This window comes from Anser brachyrhynchus (genome assembly GCF_964034855.1).
Source record: "Anser brachyrhynchus genome assembly, chromosome: 3".
NCBI classification, from domain to species: Eukaryota; Metazoa; Chordata; class Aves; order Anseriformes; family Anatidae; genus Anser; species Anser brachyrhynchus.
The window spans coordinates 21,097,177-21,119,579 of NC_137696.1; the positions used below are offsets into that span (position 1 = coordinate 21,097,177).

The 22,403-nt window shown below is 41.2% G+C and overlaps 1 long non-coding RNA gene across 3 annotated transcripts in view; it reads right to left on the reverse strand.

The window, feature by feature from the left end:
* Positions 1-22,403, reverse strand: part of LOC308191999 — an 81,755-nt gene that overhangs the window by 38,776 nt on the left and 20,576 nt on the right. For all 3 annotated transcript variants that reach the window (XR_013948456.1, XR_013948457.1, XR_013948458.1), the window contains exon 2: positions 3,419-3,555. This is a non-coding gene — a long non-coding RNA (uncharacterized lncRNA). The remainder of the gene's footprint in view (positions 1-3,418; positions 3,556-22,403) is intronic.

Below are 22,403 nucleotides of genomic sequence, written 5' to 3' on the forward strand. Positions count from 1 at the left end.
GGATGCTGGCTTCACTGAAAGCAACAGGTACTTCCCATTTCTCAAAAGTGAGCCCTAATGTCCCACTTCAGTAATGGGAGAGGATTTACCGCTGTTCTGTTCTGGGTTACAGGCTGAGGAGCCAATTCCTCTCAAGAGCACAGCCTTGGCCATGGGGTCAGGGCTTTCACCCAGCACCTTGGCCTTCTGGGGTCCATCTTGCAACCCTTGTCCTTAAGCACTATTTCTTGCAAATCAATACCAACACTTTCTAACTCTATTAAAGCAGATATTGCCATGTATGAGTATCATTTACTTTCTTTACTAATTAGTGGCCTATTTTTCTGTCAGATGCTTATCATGACTCCAGGGAAGGTTTCAATCAAGGAAACATATAAAACTTTTGATGTGCTTTCAGTAATTAAATCTCATCTTACATATTTATATACTTTTCCTTCCTTTGGGGAGCAATTGTGAGGAAACTGAGTGGAGTCCTGCTGATCAGAGAGAAGGACAGACAATTATGGAGTACTCCCTTCTTTCTGTCCCTTTTATCACTCTGGTATCTGTAATTAAAACTGTTGTACTGTAAATAAGGCTTTATACATCTCAAATGAAAAGGATCTGTTGCCAATAAAGCATACAGTGTATACAGTGTCATCATGAGGGAAACAAACAGAGAGATGAAGTGTATTTCCCTGTGGATGCACTCTTGTAAGTCCCATTAATACTCATAATTTAATGATGGGGTGGGTAAGCGTTCTACTCCAAGGCATTTAGAAGTGACATGACTCAGCCGGGGTGTAGTAGATGTGCTTTAAAATGTCGCATTCCTTCTCCAGTGCTCCATTTCCCAGGAAGATAATCTCTTTGGCAGTTTTTCTTATGTTCCTAATGGATTTGAAAAAATAGAAGAGCCTTTTCTCTGCGAGCAGCTGGAGGTGAGTATATGCCATTTGTCACAGGAGTCCTTTGCAAAATGTTCCCTTCTTCTGACCCAAGGCAGTGCTTCCCAAGGGTGTTGTGACCTTGGGAGTATCCTGAACGATGACTGTGGGACTGGGAGGTGTTAGAAAACCTCACATTCTGTACCCCCTATTTACTTTGATCTTTAACGGCCTTTGTCAGACTCTTAAAACTCAGTGAGTTGTACAGTGTTATCATTATTCTCAGCAATACAATTGTGCTCTCACATTCAATGAAAACATGAGGCAATAGCATGATGCCTGTTCATGCAGAAGCTCCTACCCTGAGAAGACTCAAGTCACGCAAAGCCGTTACATTAAATACTGTTCATGCTCAAACCCAGCAGTGCTCGTCTACTGCCTTTCTAAAACAGCATCAGTCACAGAAAATATTTTCAATATAGCTAAAATTTATGGCAATGTTTCTATTCAAGTATGTAAAAGCTAGGCCATCCTGCAGTTGAATCTATGCATATGATCTCAGTCCACACCCTGTGTAACATACTATTTAAGCACCCAGCTACACATTATATTTTCCACAGAATTAAGCTCCTTGGAGGCTTTCAGCAGGGCACCAATGATTGAATGTTTGGTCTAGATCTGCAAAAGTACTTAATCTTCTGGAGTACAAAAACCGTGTCTTCAAAATCCCTTCTCTGATTCCACCTCACTTGGGAGATGTCTCAGGTTCTCAGGTCTTAATTATTCCACATCTGTCAGTAAATATCCTTAAGGATCTAGGCATGCTCCAAGGATGTTTGTCCTGATTATGCAGAATGGCTTTGCATATTCTTCATTCCTAGACCCCACTGAGATAAGCAAACTCATGGCTCTCCTGCCTGCTTTCCCCGAGGACTGCTAGAGCACATTTATGGGATCGGACTCTTCACAAAAGAGAAACAGAAGAGCAGAGTGTTGATTCCCCTTTTATCTGAGAGCTCAGGACAAGGTACACAAGAACCACGTGTGGTTCCCTCTCCACCCAGAAAACATTCGAACTTCTCTCTCCCCTCTCATTCAAATACAGATCAAAGCAGAGGATGAAAGGGTACCAGCTGCAGCTGGGCTTGCCCTCTCTATTTCTTTGAAGCTGTTCCACTGGACATAACCTAATCCAATACCTACCAAATCAGACAAGAAGCAAGCACAAGTTTCCATCTGTCTTGCAGTTACACCTCCAAATGGGAGCAGCAGTGCTGGGTGTTACAATGTGTAAGCCTTTCCCTGTCTCTCCCTGGGTGAATTTTCACAAAACTTGAGTGAGGTGAAAGGATGTTATTTCACTTCACAAAGATGGGCAATGAGTCACAGAGATTAAATTATCTGGAGTGTCAATCAAATTCTAGTGCCTGGTTTTCTCCTCTGAGTGTTGCCCTGTTAATTACCTAACCTGTGTTATTTTAGGTCTGTCAAAACATCTTAAGCTAGGATTATGGAGGAGGTACTGGACAAAAAGAAGGAGACATTTCCAATGGCAATTTACCCCACTCGTCCTGGGATGGGGTGAACCTTCGCTCTTTGTCTGTTACCACGCACAACGCATCAAAGTGGGTTTACAACTATTGCTTTCAGTGGCTTTTCACATAAGTGAAAACATGATCTTTGCCTTCCCGTCACCTGATACTTTGTACAATGCTAGCTTAAAGACCTCCTGAGTTCTGCCTCGTAGATCAAACTGTTTTGTGAAGTCAGGAGTGAACTGGATGATTATGTTTCTGAAGAAATTTTTTCTGCAGTATTCTGTTCTCACAGTGTCACACTTAAATCTAGATAACTACAAAACAATTTTCATTTTGATATCTGTTCTTAAAAGAAATATTTTTATATACTGGGTCAAATGCAACTTCTCATTTTGATTTTAAGTTAGCACAAAAACTTTTTGCAAAAAAAAAGTTTTTTCTAAATAATTTGCTATTGTATGTTTAGAAATTGATACATTTCCACTGTTTTCCAGGCTGCTTTGAAAAAAAAAAATGAACAAAATGTACAGAAATTTATCAAAAAAAAATAGCACAGAAATGTCTCTAACTGTGCTGCTAATTGTGGTGAACCTTTTTACACTGTCTGCCACTCGCAGGTCTGGGAGTGATGATCTCAGATGTCTTTGCTCATTCACTTCATTCTCTGACCAGTCTGCATGCTCTACTATTCCTGACAGAACCAATGATGGAAAACTAAGTGCTCAGATGAATCTCAGCAGCTGTTTCTGTGTACAGTGCTGTACCAGGCTGTTAATATTGTCATGAGATATGCAAAGTTATGTACATAGAGAAAACAACTTAAGGCATACAAGGAAAACAACAGGATATTAGCTAACTCAACTTAGTGCTACTCTACAACCTTCTCTGAAAACATCAGCTCAGTTGTCAACAGGAATAAAAAATACTGGTGTAATATTTAGAATGATTAGGAAAGAAAATGAGAAAAAAAAATGCACACATCATTATGCCAAATTATATGGCTTCATAGCATACCTTTATCTTGGGTATCATGCAGTTCTGCTATCCTCTTTTGTCCCCAAAGGAGGAAGCATCATGAACATAAAATCTCATGCTGTGTCCAAGTCAGGAATGGCTCCACAAGAGATGTGAAATAGCTCAGACTTTCATGCCTGGGAAAAACATGAAAGAGAGAACATGTACGGCATGTTAATTTTGGCAATCACGTTTGGCCATAGAGAAAGCCAATCTGGAAAGGTTAACAACTATTGCCCATAATCCAGAAACTAGAGGGCACCTAATAAAATTTTTCAACAGTGGGTTTAAAACACAGAGAAGGAAGTACTGTCTCCACACAACATATAATTAAAGCATAGAACTCATGGCTCAGATGTCACAAAAGCTCATGGTATAAATGGGTTTGACCAGACAAATCCATGGTAGAAATTTATCTGAAAGCATTACATCTGAGGACTGCGGAGCAGCCTATGCCTCTGGAGACATCTGTCCTACTGATTCCTGAAACTTGGATAGATACAGATTTATATTATTCCTCAAAACTTTTTTTTTAAGTATCTGCTCTAGGTGCTGGCAGAGGAAAGGCATGGACCAAACCAACCTTTGACTGGACACAGTGGGCCTTTTTTATGCTGAATAATGCTTTGTGCAGTACAGAAGACCCAGATGAGGCGTGCTCACGCAGACACAGTAAAGCTGTGCTACCTCCACCCCTCCCTTCCTGGCGCTAGAGGACTCTTTGGGTCCTGGAACTGTGAAAATGATGGTATCAGTCATTCTGAAACAGAAAGTAATTGTCAGCTCCCCAGTGTAGCCAGATGGTGACAGCAGGAGACAGGCACTTGAGTGGAAAATCTTAAAGCTGCTCCCATTTTCCTCGTGTCCAAAAGGGGGCATGAGAGGGGTGAGAGTGATAGAGACAGCACAGCAAAGGTCACATCCCAGAGGTATTGCGTCTCCACTGATGTGAAGGGCATCCCATAGCGGTGTTGAGCTACAATGTGGTTAAAGATGGTTTGAGAGACCTCTGGTTCCATGAACATGCACATCTTCACATCCCCAGCCAGGCAATGTGTGTCCATGGAGCTGGTCTTTCCAATCTCGGGGAGCTTTTATTCCTACAGCAAAGTCTAATTTTCTTTGTCATAACAAAGGCAGATGGCTTAATTTGCATCAACATGTAATAAACAATATGCCTTTCAGCAGAGCCAGGAGAGGAAGCACCTTAATTCTTCCCGGTGAGTGCTGAAAACCCTGGCAGTGAGGATGAAAGCAATGGGAATCAAGAAGTGCTCTCAGAACTTCATTCTATTAAACACAGATGTCTGTATGCATGACTCTCCATAACATGCAGAAAAAAAATGATTAGACTAAAAGTTAATAGGAGTATATGTGGTTCACTTTTCTGGCTCAGCCACAAAGCAGTCAATGGCAATTTCCATGGTTGAACAGTTTCCTTACAATCACAGCTGGGCAATTAAACTCCTGCCTGGCTAAGTTAGAAAACTGGGGAAGGAGGCAAAAGGTTTATACTGGGGAAAAGAGAACCCTTACTGCAGTTGATTTGGGTTAAGCCAGTATTTTTAAATTACATCAAGCCACATTTCTAAATGAAATGCTTTAAAAAGCTCAAAATTATTTTTTCTAGTTTTTTAAACAAATGCCCCCCCTGCATTTTCCTTTGCCCTATTTTTCAAATTCACTGTCTACTCATGAATAGTTGCAGTCTCCCTAATACTGTGGGTTTTGACCAATAAATTATTTTTTTCAAATATTTCATCTGAGTTCTTGCTAAATGTCTGTACTCTCAGTATTTCAGCATAGCTGGGTTGGGAATAGTAAGTCTATGCTATTATTCTTCATTTTAAATACAAAAATAATAATCTGCAAGTTACTATATTTTTTTAACCTATTGAAAAAAATGTGCCTCTGTACAGTGGCTTTGATCCAGAACTGAGCAAAACAAAGGGAATCCTTCCCTTGACTTTAATGGTTTTGGGACTAGGCTCTCATGCTTTAGGTGAAGAATAAGCAGAAGCTATTGTTTTGCCACTGTGATATAATTGTCTTTTTCTTCTACCAGGGTGCCCCAGAGCACCAAGTCAACAGAGCCAAGTGCACATCTTGCTCAGCACAGGATGAGTAATGTAGGTCTTCACCACGATTTTCTCCAGTCAAAGCAACACAGGCAAACAGATATTGTTATTATATGCAAAAATACCAAACCCCACATTATTAGTACGTGTTCAAGGCTGGAAAAGATAAAAAAAAAATTTACTTTTAACTTTTGATTTTTAAAAAACAATCTCTGAGCCACCACTCAGCCACAGAGAGAAGTAGAAATGCTTTGGGGACTGTCAGAGCACGAACAGTGTGAGAGAAAACCATGGTTTTCTTGTGGCTCAGGACTAGGGGGATAATGCTGCAGAAGTCAAAATGCAGCAATGTTTGGGAATGCAATAAAAATTTGCATTGGAGCACCAGGATCAAAGGGGGGTTTGTCCCTGCTGTTGGAAAATACTGATTCTAGGAACTATACAGGTATAAACCTGGACTACAATGTCAGTAAGTCACACCCCTCCTTAAGTCTCCCACTAGACTGGGGCATATTATTATTTGCCAACTAAAACGCTCTAAATTGGTATAAATGTTAACCTAAGAAAAATGAATGTAAAAGAAACTTGGAAATGGGATGGTGAAAAGTAAATATAAAAGGTCTCATGTGGCTCAAGTAATCATAGAATCATTAAGGCTGGAAAAGATCTCCAAGATCATCTGGTCCAACCACCCTACTACCAATGTCACACAATAAACCATGTCCCTAAGCACCACGTCCAGCCGTTCCTTGAACACCCCCAGGGACAGTGACTCCACCAACTCCCTGGGCAGCCTGTCCCAATGCCTGACTGCTCTTTCTGAGAAGAAATGTCTCCTCATTTCTAACTTCAACCTCCCTTGGCGCAGCTTGAGACAATTCCCTCTAGTCCTGTCACTAGTTACCTGTGCGAGAAGAGGCCGACCCCCAGCTCCCCACAGCTTCCTTTCAGGAAGTTGTAGAGAGCAATAAGGTCTCCCCTGAGCCTCCTCTCCTCCAGACTAAACAACCCCAGTGCCCTCAGCCGCTCCTCACAGGACTTGTGTTCCAGGCCCTTCAACAGCTTCGTAGCCCTTCTCTGGACACACTCCAGGGCCTTGATGTCCTTCTTGTAGTGAGGGGCCCAAAGCTGAACACAGCACACAAGGTGAGGCCTCACCAGAGCCAAGTACAGGGGGACGATCACCTCCCTGGTCCTGCTGGCTACACTATTCCTGATATAAGCCAGGATGCTGTTGGCCTTCTTGGCCACCTGGGCACACTGCCAGCTCATGTTCAGGTAAGCATCAACCAGCACCCCCAGATCCTTTTCCTTTGCACAGCTTTCCAGCCACTCTGCCCCAAGCCTGTAGCGTTGCATGGGGTTCTTGTGGCCAAAGTGCAGGACCCGGCACTAAGCCATGTTGAACCTCATCCCATTGGCCTCTGCCCATCTACCCATCCTGTCCAGGTCCCTCTGCAGGGCCTTCCTACCCTCCGGCAGATCGACACTTCCCCCCAAGTTGGTGTCACCTGCAAACTTACTGAGGATGCACTCAATTCCCTCATCCAAAACATCAACGAAGTTATTAAAGAGAATGGGTCCCAACACCAACCCCTGGGGAACACCACAGTGACTGGTTGCCAGCTGGATTTCACTCCGTTCACCACCACTTTCTGGGTCTGGCCGTCCAGCCAGTTTTTAACCTAGCAAAGAGTGTACCTGCCCAAGCCATGAGCTGCCAGCTTCTCCAGGAGAATACTACGGGAGACGGTATCAAAGGCCTTTCTGAAATCTAGGTGGTCCACATCAACAGGCTTTCCCTCATTCACCAGGAGGGTCACCCACAGATTGTGGGTCCCCTGTAATGATTCTACAGCTCCTCAGGAAACTACCTGGAATTGTTATTGTACATCAGAGGAAAGATAGAGAAACTGTGCATAAAAGATGGGCTCATTAACAGTGGGATCAAACTGAAATCAAACCATGTTTAGGCTTTTAAGTTCAACTTTTTATGATTTTTTTTTAATTCAAAAATCCTCCAGAGATGGGTTTCTCAATGTTGGGCATAGTATATCAGGTTAGCTAGGAAACACTGAAGAAAGCTCTGTTCCTCTTCCTACTTCCTCCAGGATGTTGCAGTTCCATGAAAAGACTTGAAAAACTACAACCAAGGAGAAAAAAGGGGGGCGAGTGGGGGAACAAGACTAATTTATGAGTGAAATACTTTCCAGTACATCCATCAAGCACATCCATAGTAGCCTGTAAGACCTAGAGAGAGATGCTTCTATGTAACTCTGATAGGAAATCCCACTCAAAATGAGGAGAAACAGAGGGACAAGTATCGTAATGACACATGAGCAATCGAGAGCTTTATGTGGGGGCTAGAAACAAGCCAGATCCAGATGCGCTGAAACTTGTGAGGCACAGCATCTACAAGACAACTTCTCAGGCAGATCCTTGCAATTATTTTATTGCAAAGTAATTGCAAGAGCTTCAGGTCATATGTTAGGAGGAGGTCATGTGTTCGGAGGAGGTCATGTGTTCAGGCCATGTGTCAGGAAGAGACTTCTAACATGCAGAGTTTATGCGCACAGCCAGATTTCTTGCATTGTTTTCTGGAACATCAGTGATTGATCAATGTCTGAGACATTATTTTGGACTACAGCCAAGTGATGAGATCACTCTTTGTCATTCCTTAAGATATAAGGATATCAAGTGATTGCAGGAAAGTCCTTTCCCTCTCTGCTTAAAACAAGCAACCCCCAAGCAGCACATTTTTCTCCTAGTATGACTGATTTCCTCCTGCAGCATGGCCCAAACAGGATGGAGGACAAACAGAACATGGGGACAACTTGCAAAGAGCAAAGGCTGAGACATCAGAAGGAGATGCCTGAGAGGGGCAACCAAATATCTGCAGTGCAGATGAATATCTACATTTTTGCCCAGGTCCTCAAAAGGAGAGAAAAAGACATTAACACAAAGAAGGAAAATGAAAAAGAGCTCTGTTAGGACTATTAAAACAACTATTAATACTTGATATTTCTGTAATACTATCTATTCAATCTTCAGTCTTATTGAAGTCTCAAACTCCTTTTGGAGCTCTTTGAAGGCGATAAGCACATGGGCACGGATGATCCCATTGATATAATATACTTTTCTAAAAGCTTTCAACAAAGTCCCTCTCCACAGATTTTTAAGGAAACTAAGCTGTGGTTACATAGGAATGAAGCACCTTGTTTGAATTAACACCTGATTAAGGGACAAGAAACAGATTAATAATAAACAGTCAGTTCATGGCTAGGAGAGAAGTCAGGAGGAGAGTTCTCAGGGAATCTGGGCTGCAAAATCTGTTGTCCAACACATTCATGAATGCTCTAGAAAAGGGGTGGAGGGAGGAAAGAACAGCAAAAGAAAATTAAAGAATTGGCATAGTTTTCTGAACTTCTGAAAAAACATAGTCAGGGTAGTAAGGATGAATAGTCTATGAAAAGTCTTTTCTGAAGCCCTGAAGACTGAGTGTTGGAGCAATAAAGTGGCAGATGAACTGCAGTGTAGACACGTGGGGTGAAGTATATGCCCCCCCCCCCAAAAAAAAAAAAAAGAAAAAAAGCTAAAAACAACAAAAAAAAACAATCATAGCTCCACTCACAAAATGATGATGTCTGAGCTGAGCTTACCCCCCCAACCCCATCACCATTACTGTGGGGAGTAAGATATTGGGTTTATGGTAGACAGTTGGCCAAAACATATCTCAATGTTTATTAGAGGTAGATAAATTACTGCGAATATATAAATAATCAGGAAAGACTAAACTAGAGAAGGGAAGGGAAATTAATTTAAAATTCTACTTTTGATTTCTTAATGTGCTTTCAGTTTAAAACTTGCTTATTGCTTCCACTGTAACATGGCTTACCTAGCCTATATAAAACAGAGCACTTTCACGATTTGAGGAGTGTGGGCCAGAAAAAAATAAGCAGGAAAAGATTGGAGATTGCAGGACAAATCCTGCACTGTCACACACAAGAGTGACTGCATTGAAATTAATGGGATTGTACTGGTGAAGCCATAAGAAAGAAAGCCAATCTGACATCTCTAAAAAACACTTTTTTTCTTCCAAAATACTAAAATATCCACATAGGGATGTAATCCCTATATCCCTACTGTATACCTGGGAGATGAAGAATAAACACACAAATGAAATATTGCAATCAGTTTTTTACTGTTAAACTAAAAGTGCTTAATCTATCTGTTCCTTGTATTCAATTTCTGCTCATGTAACAGTTTCAAATTTGGAACTGGGTACTCAAGAAAAAAAAAAATGCATGTATCATTATTGCTCATTTCAATTAGGCTGAAAGATTAGCTGTAATGTCTGCAAAAACCTGCTGTGGAATATCCTGATTCTTAACTCCACCCAGCAAAAGCCCTGCAGAGATTGCTCTGAAGTGCTTCCCATGGAGATCATGAGGTTTTACAGAGGATAAACACAGAGTTTGGCAAATAGATTTGAAATGACTGATTTACTCAGATTTCCATGTTTACTGGTTTGCCACTGCTATAATTTGTACTTGTTGTCATATCTCATCTGGCCACATTCTGCACATTTTGTAAGAGTTCTGGGAGGATTCATGTTTTGTAACTTTAGCACCACCACATGGTTGGCTGTGTTTTAAAATCCTGTTAAGAAACTGATTTTTTCCTTTTCTCTCTCTCTTTTTTTTTATACCTTTTCTTCTCTTTACAGGGTTTCTTTTTCACAGGCATTAAATAAATACTTGAAACCATTTCCCACTTGGAGCAGGTGCAAGATGAAATACCTCATTCCTCAGCAATCAAAATCTGAATTCTCTCTTAGGGCGGTAGGGTTCCCATTATTCCCTTGAAAGCCCCTAAAAGCAAATGCCATTCTGTGCCTGAATGTACTGGCCAAAAACATTTGTAATCGACAGCTAGAACATTCAGTTTCCTACTTCTTTGAATATTTCTTGTGGCACATTTTCAAAAAATGTGCTAATATTGTAATAAATAACAACTCTTCTCTTCAAAAGAAAAGAAGAAAGAAGCTGCCCATGCTGAGAGCAACAGTGGATGCCAAATGGAAGATATTCAGAGTTCATATCTCTGAACACACTGAAGAATTACCTTCCTAGTTCTCTTTGCCAGGTACACATGTGCATGATGAGACAGGACGGGACATTTTAAATATGACTGTCTCTCCCTCCAAGCATCCCAGGTGCTGCAGCCAGGTCCACGCACCTCATCCCATGCTCTCCCAACTGCTCACACAAAGGGCTAAAATGCAGGTACCACCTATTCTGCCTCAGGAAGGGCTTTACCATAAACAGGAGGATGCAGTCTAGCTGATGACTGCAAATTTTGCCATCAGGCATTAACCAGTGTATTTGACCCCCAAAAAATGAACACACGGGTTTTCCTAACATGAACAAATATGATGGAGCTTTTTTCAATGTTCATGTTGGTGAGGCTATTTAACTGCTATACTATTTTTCTAGATATATGCCTGTAGCAGAGGAAAGTGTGTATGTCCCTGTCCTTGTTCATTAAATGGAAAGACTGAACAATCTGCTTTGAGTTAACTGATGAAAAAAATCTCAAATCAGTTGAATTCTGTTACATCTCAAACATCTAACAAAATTTTCAAAAGAAACCAGAACCTATACCAGGGAAATATTGGTATAGTCATCACCTAGGAAAATTTACAGAACAGATTTGCTTTAGGGAAAGAAACAAAGATAGATTTGACTTACATTCTGTCTCCTTTCAATAATTAAAAGTCATCTCAAGCTGCAGAGTAGACGCAAATGGCAAATTCAGTGTACCATTTATTTCCCAAGTTTATTCCTTGCTGGAATTTTCATTCCTGAGGAATTTTTATGTGACTTAGGCAAGATGGGCAACCACGCTACAGAATCCACCCTACAGCATGCAGGAGGACACCCTCAGCACTTAATCAACCAGAGTTTCAAGAGTAATGAAGTACATACCTCACCAATAAATAACCAACATGAATAACAGCAGTGTGAAGATGTACCACCCTTTACTATTTCAGTTATCAGAAACAGACATTTCTACCAATATTCCAAAGACCTAAAAGGCAGGTTTATGTATGTGCACATGTGGAAATCAAATCTAAAGTATTTTGGCATCACTAATGGATTGCCAAGAAGGTAAAATTAATAAACTCCATTTATTTGCAGATGTAGTCTCTTCCACTATCTTGCCTTTGCAGCAATGCCTAAGACATGGTAGCATCTCACCCCATGTTATTTTTTAAATAAGGATTTCTGAAACAAGCATCATTCTGAGTGGTATTTACTGGTGTTAAGTGACATGGGGTACTCTAAATGTGGACAGGTTATCATCCTTTATATAAAAAAAAGGAGATAGCCTCATGGGTCAAGTGGAGCTACACCTTCAAAAGAAGAGACACTGACTGGAGTCTCGAGGTGGAAATAACCTGTAAAGTTTTGTTTACCACCCTGTTGTATTTATTTCTGTCACTTGATCCAAAATTAAAGTGTCAGTATCTGAGATCATCAGATAAAGACTGGGACCAAGGAACACACAAAGGAGAGTGAAATATGAAAAAAAAATATTAATTGAGGTTGAGTTTTTTTTGTTTGTTTAATCAAAATGTATGAAAATGTACTACACCAATGTGTAATAAAAAACTAAACCCCATCTGGATTGGTGCGTCCAGACCCACAAAGTGCTATCAAAATCAAAGGAGTTAAGGCTGACAGAAAAGTCTGCCTGGAGGGATTCAAATTAAATATCAAGACCTTGTATTTTAAGATGACATCTCTCTGGAGAAAATTCCTTTTACCAAGGCCCATAAGAAGTAACAATGGTGTTTAGATCATGTTTTAGCATATCAGGTTAGCACAGGAGGTCACGTCTGCTGTTTCACGACCTGTATTTTTTTAATCCTGACTGAGCAGAGGTGAGAGGAAACTTGCATTTTATTCCATGCTGTAGTATTACAAGACTTAGGTAAAATCCCATTGTCTTTATTCTTTCTGCCGGCACAATTTGGGCAAATAAGGCAGCTTTCATTGACCTCCTATTTGTCACACAATATGCCTTCAGATTTCATTTGCTTGCTCTTTCCTCAGACTTTAATTTAGCATGTGTCCACCTATGTACACCTATTGTATACAAATACATATATATATATATATAATATCTACTAATATATATTGTATATATATTGTATGTATACGACCTATTGTATACACCAATGTAGACAAGGAGAGGCACTGGGGTCCAGGCAGGAGCCAAGTCCTTGGCTCAGATGAGGGGGCTCCAGAAGAGCTGGTGCCCTTGACACAACAAATTGCCAGCAGCTTGGAGACCCTATTTCTTCTCTCTCTCATTTCAGGCTCTTCAAGTCATTACAGACCCAGAGGAAACCACTCAGTGTTTCCACAACAAGTTCATGACCTGGTGCTGCATCAGTTTATGAAAAGACAACAAAGGCACCATCATAAGCTTTTACTGCGCTGGATAAGTCCTACCTGATACTCATCTTCTAGCCCATATTGAAGTAGTGCACTTCTCAAATAAACACAATTTTCCTTCTCATCTTTTGACATAAACCAAAAAAAAAAAAAAAAAAAAAAAAAAGGAGGAAAAGAAAATTGCCCATATTAAATGTTCCATAATTTTCTGCTTTGCTGAAAGCAGAAATGAGACCATCTGGACAATAACATGCAATATTTATGCCAAAGGTTTTACTAGTATCTAATGAAGAGTACAGGACTGAGTGCCTGTTTCAAGGACAGTGTTATCTCCAAGAAAATGAGCATGCCTACAAGTGCAGCATTTCTTTGGCTACGATATTCAGAAATAACAAGGAACCCTTCACATTTGATTTCTCGAATGTTGGAGGCAGGTTAAAGGGCTTTCCTCTTAGGTGACAGGGTGATAAAACACATGCTAAAAATACTGCTCCTCAAAGATATTTCCTCACTTGCACTCCAAAAAAATTAGGTCCTCCCCTTCCAGAAGCTGGGCTTTCTGTCCCATTAAAAAAAAAAAAAAAAGAGAGAGAAAAAAAAAAAGACTGCCATTGCACCTCTGCCTTTAGATCTGGACCATGGAACTGATGTTCATACCCATAAGCAAAGGCTGTCCACGTTGGTGCTCTGCTGCAGAAGAGGTCTTCTTGGTCCCCTTTCCTCCCAGCAAGGCCACAGAGGAGCTGCAAAGCCTTCTGCAGCCACCTAGCCTGGACTAGAGTCCAAGACAACCACTTAGAAGCACTTATTCTAACATCTCTTTGACTTTCACAAAGTCTCCCAGAAGCTGTATATATATATATATTCACTGTATAAACCTTGTTGAAGCACATAAATACCATCCCTATAACACATATAGTAAATGAGTCCATCAGGAAACAGGCTGTGGGGAGTTGGAGGCTATTACTGGCATACAAAACCAGACACAACAGCAGCAAACTGCAGTAGCAACATCAAAAAGTGAGGAAAGAATAATTTCCAGAATATCAAAACATGCTCAGGTTAATTTCAAGACGGAGATTTGGAAAAAGAAATATATATATATATATATATATATATATATATATAAACTAACGAATTTACCCTTTTCCACCAAATAGTATAGTGATTTTAATAGTGATTTAAATAAAACCCTATTGCACATTACTGGAACTATTATTTCTCTGCAAAGCTGCGCCATAAGATCAGCCTAAAAGCCATCTGCTTGATTGCTTGATTTTCCTTTCAGATCATTTATCAAAAGACATTTTTAATGTTTTTGTCTGACTAGTAAAAAATTTTGAATTTCAGCCAATCAGTGAACCCAACTGAGTAATAAAGTGTCAGTGCCAAGCATAATCCTTTCTCACGAAAAAGAAAAAAAAAAAAGAAAAAAAAAGCTTTTAAAAGATAATAGCAGCTGAAAATAGAGCAAGGAAATGAAAGTTTCAGGATTAAACCCTAGGGGTATACCAGGAGTTGCGCAGCTGATCCAGATGTACCTCTCTACCTGGATAGCAGGCAATGCCTGGATAGTGATAATTTTATTGTTGTCAACATATGTACACTGAGGTCCATCCTCAGCAGGCTATGCAAATATGGAAAAAATGATTCTTTCAGTTTATAACTTCCACAAAAGTGTAGAAGCAAACTGTATATGCCTTCTATTTCTTCTCTGTTTTAAAAAATTATATTCAAGTAGTAATTGGAATATCTGGCATATATTTTCCTTTTATGAATTACTACAGAAAAGCTTTGGGTAACTGCAGTACTGTATTTTGCAGCCCAGAGACCAATATAGCTGGACATTAGAGTTTTGTATTGTTTATCTGTCTAACAAGCATCAGCATTATCTTTAAATTCAGTGGAACAGGCTTTGAGTTCTCAAAATTAATCTTATCGTACTAGGGGCACGATACTGTGAATCAACAGAAAGATTAACATGCAGTTCTTCTGCACTGCTTTCCATGCAAGTCTCTAAAAGCCTACACAAAAAAATTTAATTAATCCTCACAGTGCCCACACGAAGTAAATAGACATAATTAAACCAGTGCAAAACCTTATGCTTGAACCCAGATGCAAAAGGCACAGATACACATTCTTCCGCAGATTGAACGGGGAGCACTGAAGATGCTGCTGCAACTTGCAGTTCCTCCACTGATGAACATTGCTCCCCTGGCCAAAACATCCAGCTGGGGGACTGCGCTTACTTCTTATTTCCCTTGAAACAGCCTACAAGCGCTTATGGGCTCAGCCATCACGTCAACTTCCAGCTGGAGAGCAGCAAGGAACGATGTCTCCAATGACTTGTGCTGTCCAGAGACTATGTATCCTCTTGTGGTATAAAACAGCAATGATGCGGTTCAAAAAAGAGAAGAAACAGTGATTATTCTCGTATCAGCATCAGAAGTCCCACTGGATGAATTTCTCAGTGCACGTGACTAGGCTAACTCTGCACATTTTTCACCAACATTGAAAGAAAGGTGCATCAGCCAGATAAAAAGTCACTTTACTTTGACTAATCATATTTTACGCTCAAATAGGACCTTAAATCCCAAATGGTTCTGAAAAATTTAGCAAACCTGGCAAACTGTGCAACAGGCCAAATCTTTTGCCACTTGGCAAAGCAACAGTGAAATCAGGAGACCCAGAAAAGTTAAGCCAAATTTGTACAGGGGTAGCTATATCACAATATATGGACTTCATTCAGGTGCTGTTCAGCAACACACTACAACGTGCTGCCATGGTTTAAGACAAAAAGGGTGGAACAAAACCACACCAAACCACCACCATTTAGGCACACAATTCAATAAGTCTCTGGCTGTCATGCTTGGGTTACTTCTGCTCATCTGAGCAGCTTTAAGCTGAGAGACATGTACAGAAGTTTCTTCTTTTGCCAAGAGAAGAGAAACTAGCACCAGGCCTCTTGAAGGAACAGTTGTATGCAATTATTCAGATTCCATCTTAGAAAAAGATTTTTAGCTGAAATATTTTCCTGAAGAATACATTTTCTTCAGCATTAGTTAAAAAAAAAAAAAAAATGCCCTGTGATATATTTTGTACCATTTGATTACCAGGTTTCTCACTCAGAGGCTGGGTAAGGTCTCTGAACTCTGAGGCAGTTCAGCCATCCAAGGACATTGGCACTGTGATTTTTCTCCTATCTGGCTGATTACCACTTTGTTTAGTGTAAATGTTAGTGGTGGAGACTGCCATGTTTGTTCAAAAAAAAATAGATAGTTGGTTGACATTGTAATTTCAGCCTTCAAGGATATTCTCTTGCATCCTTGCAGGCTTCGTAGGAATCGTAGTGTCCGTGGAAGATATTCCCTCTGACCTGAAAATTAACCTTTATAAAAAGCTACTCCCATGCATGCTGAGGATGAGCCAAGAGTTGATGAGAGAAGCTTTGAAACCAGGTGCTTCCTGGTGGGTGAGGAAGTGTGAATTTACTCCCAGGCAGTGGGGATAGGAACAAGGGATGGTTTTTATACGTTGCTTGAGTCAAGGTAATACATTTTAATATTAGTCAAAATACAAATCATTTATCTCATTTACCATATACCTTTAGAGAAAAAACAGTAGTTCAATGAGAGTTATGTACAGCCCTGCCAGTGTGAGCCTTGCACTCGTTTTGTACACTGCAAAAAAAAAAAAAACAGCCTTTTATTAAGACTATTACATTTCTTAACTTGTTTTACTGTTCACTTCCTTGTTATTGTTTTAAATTCACAAGGGATAATTTTAAACTAATCTTCTCATCTTTTGCAGCAAAGCCTCATCAATAAACACTGAAAGGATGATTAAAATATCACTCCACATAGAACAAACTAAGTAAAAATTACTGTGGGGAGTGAATTACCTTAACAGAGTTGTAACACCACTGCCTTAATTTTGTGAAAGATTTATCATTGGGGAAGGAGGGGACAAATTCCTAGAGCTATAAGCAGGTATTATTCAAAATAACTTTTTTAAGCATATAAACAACATGCTTTGGTCTAATGCGTATTCATCCATGGTGAAGGAATAGCTCAGTGGAGAAAAATGGTACGAGCCTCATCAGCACATTAGGGTGATATATGCAAGTGTATGTAACACATGTATTCCCCTCTCCTGGCCAGCTGCTTGCTCCCCAGACGTTCAAAGAGCCCGGGAGATCTGCTTGCTGCTCACCTTTGACTCTCATTCATTTACACAGAGTTTAGGACATCAAGCCGCAGCGCTGTCCACAAAGGAAAAAGCTCTGGTGGTTAAGGCACAGGTGGGTTACTCCCATCACCCAAGCAGCAGTAGGGTGCAGGTACGGGCAAGGAAACCTGAGCATGCAATGAAGCTCATGCCAGTTATTGCAGTGGGGTGGGCTGGACTACCAGGACCAGATGAGTGTTTTATCCCCATCACATCTGCTTTGCAAGGCCTGAAACCAGAGCTGCCATGTGTATTAGCTGCAGAATAGGACTGTGGATCCAGAGCTTCACATGGGGCTTGGGTCTGTCTGTATTTGGATGGCAAGTTTCAGGCAGATGGACAGAGCTTAGCATGCCTGATGAATCACAATTTCAGGTTACCAGCACAAATAGCTCCCTCTCTTCGTACTTCTTAATTACATTTTAGTTAACAAGAGAAAACTTTACCCTAAATTGACAAACACTCTAATTAAAACAGACTTCTAAGTTGAATTTCAGTAGCTCTTTTCATGTTTTGTTCTGGTTTTGTTTGCTTGTTTGTATGTTTGTGTTTCTGGTGAGGGGGACTGCAAGCACAGGAATGGTGGCAGCTGAATTAAATGCAAAGCAACTAAGAAACTGCAAGAGGTGGCGGTCTTTTTTTCTCAGGTACATTTCTACTGTCTACAATCCAAATTTGGGTAACTACACAAGCTTAAAATGCAAATAATTAAGCTAGAAGGAGCACCGATATTTAAAATTTCCTCCCTTGGGACGTCATGAAGCCTTCAACATGGCAGAAAAAAATGATCAAACCAGGCTTGCATTTATGTCCTCAAACCCAACCTGCTAGAAGGCAGTAGTACTGGCTCCCTTCATCCTTTCATCTCATTGGGTGCTTTGCCATCTCTGGAGCTGCTGTACCTGCTGTTGTCTCTGTATGGGAGTGCCCCATCCCTGCAGTCCCACCAAATCTAATGGGAGCTGCAGCATCTTGGATGTGTTAGGGTCAGCATGCCTTGCTTCCCTGGCTTTTACCAGCACTGCTCACTATTCAGCTGCCATGAGATGGGGTTGGCTTGTGAGTCAAGTCAAGCTTCTCAAAATATTTTCACACACACAAAAAAACAGAGGGCAGTTTTGTTCTAAATTACTCTTGTGCACGTGTTTTAAACTGAGTGGTTCCTGGTCTCATCTGCCATTAACAGTCTTGAGGTGTTTTCCCTCTAGCTACACAGAGAAGTTTGTAAGATGTCAGGCTTGGATTTTTACAATCTTGTGCACGTGTGTCTTTCTTTTCATTCCCATCCCAAAACTGTTCATTTATTCCCTTGAAACACTTCCAGTGTTGCTTCCCTAGTTATTTACCTTTTATGTGTATGATATCAGAAACCCTGTTTGTATGCTTTAAAATTAATTTTTGGCACTTGCAAAATTAAGCTTTATACTTTATGGATATTTATAATTCTTTAACCTAGATATAGATATATTTGAATTCTATTCTCAGCTAAATTCGTTAATGATGCCTCACATTTTTATGTTTCTTTCTGGTACTAACTAGGTGGCAAAGGAGAAAAACACAACATTTAGCAGTCCTTGGCTGATACAAAATAGCACAAGTTTACCATTACAGCCTGTTTGAATTAAATTGTTTTACCCATTCAGAGCTGATGCATACTTCTTAATTCTGCAAAACATAACATGTAGTCATCATTAAGAGAAAGCCAAAGGACCAATGTATTCCTGAGTCCTGCCAGCTGCTGTGTTCATCAACTGACCAAGTGGGTCTGGAAATAGCAGCTCTCCCTGCACAGGTCCTGCTTCCCACCCAGCTGCAGGGAAAGAGGAAAACCCTCGTCTCAGGAGACTGTCACCTCCTGGGCTTACACAGAGAAGTAAGCAGGCTGTTTGTCACAGGGCAGGTCTCCAGGAGAACCAGGCATGGAGCCGTGGTGTCCAGCCCTTGTTGCTGTGCTCAAGCCCAGGGGCCTCTCTTGGCCTTCTCCTTGCAGTCCTCTGTTTCCAAAAATGTTCTAAACACTGCAGATGTGTCCGATATGCTCTTCTTTCCCATTCTTTATGGGATTTCCCAGTTGATTCTTTTGTTGCTGCCCTCCCCATCCCTCTGCTCCACATGGATTTCCCTAAGAACCTTCTTATTTCTGATATATTGAATTTCTCCCATTCTCCTCTATGAAAACAGGCACATTATTTATTCATCAGTGTCTGCTGCTCATTACAAGATTATCCTTTCTATTTTACAGAACCCCCATTGTCTTGTTCACTTCTCGTTCTTTACTGGTCTTATTTTTACCTTTTGTCCAATTTTCATTTTACTTTGCATCTTTGCTGCTCTTATGCCTTCTTTAAGATGTCCCATTTTATTCCGTAATCTTTTCAGATCCCCTTTGAATTTGATCTTTCATAACTTCTGTGTCCTTCACTGCCCCTCTTCCTGCTGGAAACTCCCTGTTAGCTGCATCAGCCTTATTTTACTTTCACAGCAAAGTCCCACTCTCATGTCAGTACAATAGCAAAACTCCTATTGATTTCAGTGGAAATGGGGCTCTTGGAGTGTTTATGGCTCTGAACAACACACATAAACCCCATCTCGTGTGGGAGACAACGTAATTAAGCAATAAGGCATGACAGACCACATCGCACTGCTGATTAATGTGTGCACTGGGTGTGTAATAAACACGAGCCTCCAGCACACCTGAGGTGCACATTAATCAGCCCTATTGTACAACCTGATCATTATAAAATGAGTTCTTAAAACATTAAAATGTCCTATTTTTTAGTGGTAGCTGTCATTAACTGGAGTGGAGATCCTCCCTTGTGTCCACAGCTCCACAGGGCTGCAGTGACTTTTTCACAGTACTGTTCCTTAATGTTGCAGAAATAAAGCCAGGATCCCATATTTAGTTTAAAAGGACAATCTGCTTATTTATCTCTTTGCCTTTGTCACATTGAGGGGAATAACAAGGCACCATGGGGGTCAGAGACCCCTCTGCTACCAATCCTCTTTGTGATGATTATGACAAAGCACGGGAAGACATCCAAAGGATCCTCTACAGACAATTCACAATGATGTTATGAATGTTGGGAAACACCATGCAGCAACACCCTCAAAACACCTACCTGCAGACTGCACCCCTTTTCATTACCTATCCCCTCAATCTCCCATGTGTTTCCCTCCTCACAGGGCTCCTTGGGCTAAAAGACTTACTCATATAACCCACCAAAAATCTCCAGCCACTTCAGGCTGTTAAGACTCATGTGTGTGCTCCCAGGAACAATTCCTACCAACATATAGGTGTCCCCTCCACCTGCCTGCAGATGTAATAAACTCTGCTCTTAGGCACTGCAGCCAATCCCACTGCCCACAGTGGTCTGTATGGTGTGGCATCCTGAGTAGAATCATGGAATCATTAAGATTGGAAAAGACCTACAAGATCATCTAGTCCAAACGTCCACCTACCACCAATATCACCCACTAAACCATGCCCCTAAGCACCACGTCCAACCTTTCCTTAAACACCCCCAGGGACAGCGACTCCACCACCTCCATGGGTGACCTGTTCCAATACCTGACTGCTCTTCCTGAGAAGAAATGTCTCCTCATTTCTCATTGTGTCACCTGCCACTATTTGAGGCCATTCCCTCGAGTCTTATAACTAAGTACCTATCACTGTGAGAAGAGAAGAGGCCGACCCCCATCTCCCCACACCTTCCTTTCAGGCAGCTGCAGAGAGCAATGAGGTCTCCCCTGAGCCTCCTCTTCTCCAGACCAAACAACCCCGGCTCCCTCAGCTGCTCCTCAGAGGACTTGTGTTCCAGGCCCTTCACCAGTTTTGTAGCCCTGCTCTGGGCACACTCCAGGGCCTCGATGTCTTTAGCAGTTTGTATCAGAAGATGGTTGAAATACTTAGTAAATAAGGGTGTTTGTTCTCATATTTTGCTTCTCCTGATAGCCTAAGCCCTTTCACTTGTTGTGGCCACAAGAAACAGATCAGGTAGTAGCTGTTCACCTGCTTCACCTGAGAAGGGTCCTTTTTCATCCAGTTAGCATCCCTCTGTGATGTGCTGGAGTTCCTGCCTTACACTACTATCCAAATGGTAGTACTACTATCTATACACTACCATCCAAGCATCCTACCTACAGATGCTCTGGTAAACATGGTATGCATTCAAGAAGATGTACCAAGTGGGACCATACTGCAACTCAGAATTGATAGCTATGTTCAAACTCGATCACAGTGTTCTTAAGTCCAGTAAACTGGAAATCATAACCCTGTTGAACTGTATCAACTGTGTTTTGCACCAAGGATTGAGTGGGCTTTGTTGTGCATGACGAACCTCTGCAAGGTCTTGCATGCAGCCATGTGGGTATGGCCTCATGCCAGCACCCCTGTAACCTCACTTCATGTGCAATGCCAAGCACCGCATGCTCCTGCTGACATCTAGCCATTTCCCCAAACAGCTCTGAGCTCGTGCATAGCCTCAGGTTCATTCCCGAGCAGTTACCTTCACACTCGCAATTTAACATAATTTTCCTGTAGCTCTAACTTCCCAGATGTCTTTGATAGCCAGCCCTCCTGCAGCGATCTGCAGGGGGTTGTGGAGGAGGGAATCAAATAGCTGATGATGCTGAGACTGCAGGCTTAGCACCAGTTTCCAAAGCCATCCCAGCTCCCCCGGCCTGGTTGCACTCCACTATTCCTTACATCAGAACCTGTCCCAACACACTTCCACCTCTCACCACCTGGCAAGCAGTGGCTGAAACCCCTGCCCCCTCACACTACATTCTCTGATGTCCCCTATTAATTTCTTTATCATCCCTCCTCCTGTGGATCAGATTTGCAGCTTTAGGCTGCTTTCCAGTACAGAACGAAATAAATGAGAAACAAGTGATAACAACATAAGAAGAGAGTCTAGAAGTAGGTCTCACTCAAACTTCAGGACTGAAATTTTTGGTTGCCTGATCTTCCCCAACAGAGAGAGCAATTCTAAAGATCCACTCCTCCAAATTCCCCTCTTTACTAAAGAGTTTCTTTCTCCCCATTTACACTGAGAAGGACAGCTAGATGCTATGTTGTTTTCCAATTTAAGGCCCACACCAACATGTTCCAAAAGTGCTGGCATTTTCATTTTGTTCGGTTTAATGGAGGGTGACTCAAACTCTAAGCTGCTTGTTTTTTGAAATCAAATCCAATACACGGTGCTGCAGAGGGTGAGA